We start from the raw sequence: 6,000 nt of genomic DNA, 5'->3' as shown, positions 1-6,000 counted from the left end.
TATTTCATTCCTTTTAAAATTTAGGCCAACATTCCATTTGCCTTCCCTATTATCTGCTGAATTTGGACGCTAACTATTTGAGATTCATGCTCCCGAATCCCTCTTCTATAAGGGCGAAGTGTAAGCTTCATATTCTTAAATAATACAATTATTTTAAACATTTTATAAAATCATGGCAATTACTAAAAGATGTAATAGCGTTTACTGGATGCAAACGTCCAAAGCTCAGCTCCATCAACTCACTGTCTCATTCAGCCGTGGGAATGACCCAGAAGCTGAAGAATGTAACAAAAGGCGTCGGCCCTGTGATCTCACTTGTTCAGTGCCATGACCAGCAATGAGGCTAACATCTGGCCAGCGTTCACCTATGAAACTGCGGCGACCCCAATGAATCCCTCTTTCTCGCCAGGCCTCTATGTGTGTACAGATGTGTACAAATATATATATATAAAATCATAAACTCAACATGTAGTCAAAATGAACAACTGGCCGCTGTCTCAGCCAGCTTGTTGGTTGGATGATTGACGGGGTGTTGAACCAATAAGAGGTTGAAGTAGCTGGCAGCCCCGGCTTGGAGGTGGGATCAGGGCTGTGCCGAGAAATAGCAGCGAGGGTTGCGGGACTGACTGACTGACAGTGGAAGGAGCTGTGTCTGCATTTACCACTGACTGTCTGAAATCGTGGCAAACTTGGACTTGAGGCAACGATGGTAAGTCCCTCCGAAAATGGAAGGAGAGCAAGCGGCAACAGCAACAAATTGCATGTTAGTGGCGTTTGCCCGTCCTGTGCAGGCTTTCCGGAAAAATGAACTGAAACAAAAATGGGCTGAGGTTATTTTTGTCGGCACTCGGTGGAGTTTTCATCAGATGCGAGTGCCCTGCAATCGGCCGACGGTTCTAATGCAGCGCTTGCTGGGGGTAGGATTGAGGAGGGACAGATCACCATAGTGCTCAAACTGTCTCCATTGTTCGGCTTGGAAAGTCAAAGCGTTGCTATGGTTCGGGTACATGAGAAATTGGCATCTACCCAGAGGAAGCGGCTTGTCAGTGCAGGAAGGAGGAGTTTTGGTGAAACACGGCGCTCGCTTTTGCATCATTATTCACCCCCCCGCCCCCCCCCCCCCCCCGTGTTAGTGCAAATCATAACTGCAAAGGTATCGGAGAGTAATTTTCAAACATCAGTTTTCTTTATTAGTTTCAGTCTGTAAAAGAACTAATAAAACCCAACAGTTTTATTATCTTTCAAACTTTCCTAGCTCTCTCTATCGCAGTTCTTAACCCTTTCTACTTCTTGGGTGAATCTCTTGGTATTTTTCACTGTAAGACCACAATTGAGCGTATATATTTTCAGAGTTTAGCTAAAATATCACTTTACAATTCGATTGTTCGAGGTTCATTGCTCCGATTTAACTTGTTAAAATATAAAGGTACAATCTAGAGCTCCCCAGTTTTAAGTATTCAAATAATTCTTTCGTAGGTAGTCAACATTGTGAAAACAACTTTCTTCATCTGTACATCATATTTATGTACAAGTCTCCTGTAAAATAAGCGGTGCTGATACCCTCGAGGTCAGCTCAGATAGGAGGGAGAACTTGAATTTGGATATATGCAGAACACAGTACAATAACAATTCCTATACAATTTCATTTGGCTCCGTTTAAGTCTGTGTTCCCTAATAGTTTGGGTGTTCTGCAAAGAATTTGAAGTGCTAGTGCATTTGGGTGAAAAATTGGACTAAACTTTAAGGATCAGATTTCTTTAAGCTGCACGATTTATTTGCAGGTTGGAGCAATGTATTCAGTCACCAAGAAGTAAGGTGACACCAGTAACCTTGTTCTGTTGGCAACCATTACAGTTCCTCCATATTAGAATAGATGCAATTTGATTTGTATTATGGAATTGCAATGGATGTAAATGATACAGTTGTCACGAAGGTATAAATTACCTAAAGCAGTGTTTTTCATTATGCATTTTGTAATATTCTCAATATTTCTTAAAGCTCTTCTGCTTCGACTATATATACTTGAGATCTTTAAAACTATGTCACAGTGATTAGGAGTTTGAATTTATTTTTGTGTACTCTAGAAAATGTTTTTGTTTTGCATGGCACCATGCCATGCTGCTGGTGAGCTGCCAAGTTTAAGTCAAGCAATTTCTTAGTAGGAGAGGAAAGGGAAACCTGAATGATTCAGTATTCTTTGTCACATTGTCACATTGGCACATAGCCTAATAACAAGTTATGGAGTGATAATGCCTTCAGAAAGCTCTTCATTTGCCGTCTCAGCTGAATGATCGATGAAATGTGCAAAGTCAAAAATGAAAATGCAACTGTCAAGTGTATCTGGTTTTGAGTTAATTTCAAAGAATGCCTTGAATGATGTGTTTAAATTATTTTGGTGCACCATTTTCTCATTAGTGTGAACAGCCAGTCTTCTCCCGGGCTGCTGGTGTTCTGTAACGACTCTAAGAAGGTGTATGATGTAGTGATAAGCTGTTAGTTATTCCTTAAAATAACCACCCTGTGATTAGTGCTCATTTTCTCCCCTGGTATAAATTTGAGGTTGCTCAAAACTGTTACCAAAGTGCTAATTTGCACTATTCCCCATTCACTTCAAGACCCCAGGCTCATTGATCTACATTGACTGCTGGTTAAGCTACGCCTTGATTTTAAGTTGTCATCTGTAGCCTTTGACATAGTTGTCCATATCACCTTCTCAAATACCTCCCCACTGATGTCCAGCTTGCTGAAAATGCACCTGTCTGATTCCATTCTTATCCATCTAATCACAGCCTGTAACAAAGTTTTCTCTTCCTTCTCTGCACTGTTACCTCTGATGTGCCCCTTGGATTGATCCATAAGTTCCTCCAGCTTCCGGTTTAGGTGTTGCTCATCAGCAGCATCATTATTGGTTTTCATTGTACATTGATAGCACCAAGTTCTACCTTACCACCATCCCTCTCTACTGATCCACTCTTGATAAATTATCAGACTTTCTTCATGGCATTCAATTGTGTGGATGAGTCAACGTTTCTTCCAATTAAATATTATGAAAACTGAAGTAATTGCTTTTGTTCTCTGCTCCAAATTCTGTTACTTAAGACCCAACTCCATCCCTTTCCTTGGCAACAGTCAGAGACTAAACCAGACCATTATCAATTGTGTTTCTGTGAGCCATTCTTTCTTCAGGTAAACAATTAACTGTATGGAGATATTCATGACAGTCTGGAATCCATGTTATAGGAGAAATGTGATTGCATTGGAAAGGGTGCAAAGGAGGTTCACCAGGATGTGCCTGGGCTGGAGAGTATCAGTTATGAAGAGAGATTGGAAAGAGTGGGGTTGTTTTCCTTGGAGCAGAGGAGACTAGGGGAGAACATGATTGACATGTATAAAATTGTGAGCGGCATAGATAGGGTAGACAGAAAGAAAGTTTCCACCTTGATGGAGGGATCAGTGACTGGGGGGCATAGATTTAAGGTAAGGGACAGAAGGTTTATAGGGGATGTGAGGACATATGTTTTCACCCAGAGGATGATGGGAATCTGAAACTTGCTGTCTGTTAGGGTGGTAGAAGCAGAAACCTTCATCACAACATTTAACAAGTATTTAGATGTGCACTTGCGATGCCAAGGCATTTAAGGCAATGGGCTCAGTACTGGAAAATGGGATTAGAATAGTTAAGTGGCTTTTGACTGTTGTGGAAAGAACGGGATGAAGGGCTCTCTATTATCCATGACTATGATTAACGAGGATGTTTACTTTAGGAGCTAGTGTCAGTATGGTATAAAAATGGCTAGATTGAGCTTGGATTTGAGTAACATCTATTATTTATTCATAATTTGATGCCAATATAACTTTTATAAATAAAAGTTAAATAGTAGAGAGCCTTTTATTTCAACTTGTTATGTGTATATCTGATCTACTTTGTCAATTAATGTGGAAGTGTGTGATTTATTTCTGTAACTTGTGTACAGAGTAAGGATTCTCCATTGCTATCCTTGTTTGCATGTATCTGATTTGCACAAGCATTGGACACAGAAAAGAACAATTTGGAACATGAAGATTGCAGTCAAGCTATGAGACTGCTTCCTCCATGTCATTTTGTGTCCTTAAAGTTGCTTCTTCCTAATCATAGCTTTGGTCATTTTCCCTAATGTCTCTTTCTTTGCCTTGGCATTTATTTTTGTTTACTTGATCATGCTCCTGTGAAGTGCCTTGGAATTCTTTACTAAGTTGAAGGCACAATTTAAGTACACAAGCAAATTGTTGACACTAAACATGGAAACCCATCCAATCTAATAACCTAAAAACATGGCTTTAATAGACAAAATTGCTTTAGTTACCTGAAATTTTCTTTGGTCCCTTTCTATGTGTAAGGCTGATATGTTTTCTGAAATGTTCTTGTGATGAAGGTAATGACTAACAGCAACAGCTCTGAAACTAGAAATGGTACAGTTTCAACAATATCAACCTTTGTAAAATTTATTATTTTTAATCTGTTACTAAATGTAGATATTGCTGGCAATGCTCGTTCATTCCTTCCTGAACAGAACATAAATAAAGATTATCAAAGTATCCATTGACAGACATATAAGGCACAAATGGTTTTTTTGGCCTGCATCATATTTTGTTACAGATATTGAACACTTAAACTGTGCAGCATATATGTTTACTGTGCAGCATATTTGTTACAGAGGTGTAGATGATATGATATTCTGAGCGTATTTAGGTATATTTTAAAGATTTTGAAATCAAAACAAAAATTTTGCTATATGAATTGTTTTGATAATGTGTTCAACTTGAGTGATTTCTACTTCCTAGCAAGTATTAGTACTCTACACATAAATTGCTAATCATATTGAAAGTTCAAAATATTTTGAAAATCTGCAGTGATTTTATCACATATGTTGCTCAAAACAATCACTATTTTAAAGGCAGCAATCAAGTTTGTATGCTTTTAAAATTGGAGGGTTCGTTTAATTATTTCTAATTATTCTCAGCAGCAGAATGCCACGGCTTAAATGAAAGGGACGGAAGAAAGGAAATGTTTTATCTGCAACAGTTCAATCAGTTGCTTTATTTCTCCAGGTTTTGACTTTAAGATGGAATCTATAACATTGTTAGTAATGGGAAATAGTACTTCTAGGATAATGGAAGGAAATAAGATTGTATGAAAGATGGCAAATACTGCAAAAACCTTTGGGTTTTGTATTGTTTGTCTCCCTGATTTAAGTCATTCTTCAAATGAGAATGAGTCTTATTTTTGGCCATTCCCAAGTCTGCTGATGAGGCTATTATCATTCGATGTGAGTGTTTTTCTTTATGACTTTGTGGTGCAAAATTTGAAATACAGTCGCATGTCTGACGGCCAGGAGGTTGGCAGATGCTAACAGAAATACATACGTCTGTTGCACATTCTGTATTAAAAGCAGGAATTTGCAGGTGAATCTCAGCAGGTTCGGCAAATTTATGGAAAGAGGAATAGAGTTAACTTTTAGGGTTGAATATGAAGAAAGGGAGTCACATTTCTGAATTGTAATGACAAGATGAATGCCTGGTTGAAGTCCTCATTTGGCCCACTGACAGCGAGCCATCTGATACCAATCATCCTGTCCCTGATAAGATTGTGTTGGGGACGGAAATGGGCAGGTTGGCAGCAGACAAGCTGTCCACTGTATTTTAGTTGCACCTCCCTCAACTTTTGGACCCACTGATGGTGAAGTGCAACATCCAGTCTGTTGTGGGCAATTGGACTTTGAGTTAAATACAGGGTACTGAATGTCAGAAAGGTTTTGGTTGTCAGCCGAGTTTCCTCCAACTTTTCTGAAATGTGACAGATTCTAGTTTGTCCCAGAGCAAAATCCTGCTGTTTAATTTGGAAATTGGGCTTTTCAAAGCAAATTCTGCTTTCTGAGAAAAATGCATAACTTTAACTTTTCAAACAATAAACTGTGGTATTGTGCAATCCATTTATACACTGGAAGACCACAATGACACTCT

General features: G+C 38.9%; 1 protein-coding gene across 1 annotated transcript in view; it reads left to right on the top strand.

Annotated features, from left to right (window-relative positions):
• The first annotated feature begins 590 nt into the window (after nucleotides 1-590).
• The window catches only part of arhgef10 (Rho guanine nucleotide exchange factor (GEF) 10), a 175,267-nt gene continuing 169,857 nt past the window's right edge, over nucleotides 591-6,000 (top strand). The window contains exon 1 of the mRNA XM_048597102.1: nucleotides 591-709. The gene's annotated coding sequence lies outside the window, so the exon portion shown is untranslated. The remainder of the gene's footprint in view (nucleotides 710-6,000) is intronic.

This window comes from Rhincodon typus, chromosome 5, assembly GCF_021869965.1.
Source record: "Rhincodon typus isolate 14 chromosome 5, sRhiTyp1.1, whole genome shotgun sequence".
NCBI lineage: Eukaryota > Metazoa > Chordata > Chondrichthyes > Orectolobiformes > Rhincodontidae > Rhincodon > Rhincodon typus.
The sequence above is the reverse complement of the archived record's forward strand: the minus strand, read 5'-3'. Positions and strand labels throughout refer to the sequence as shown.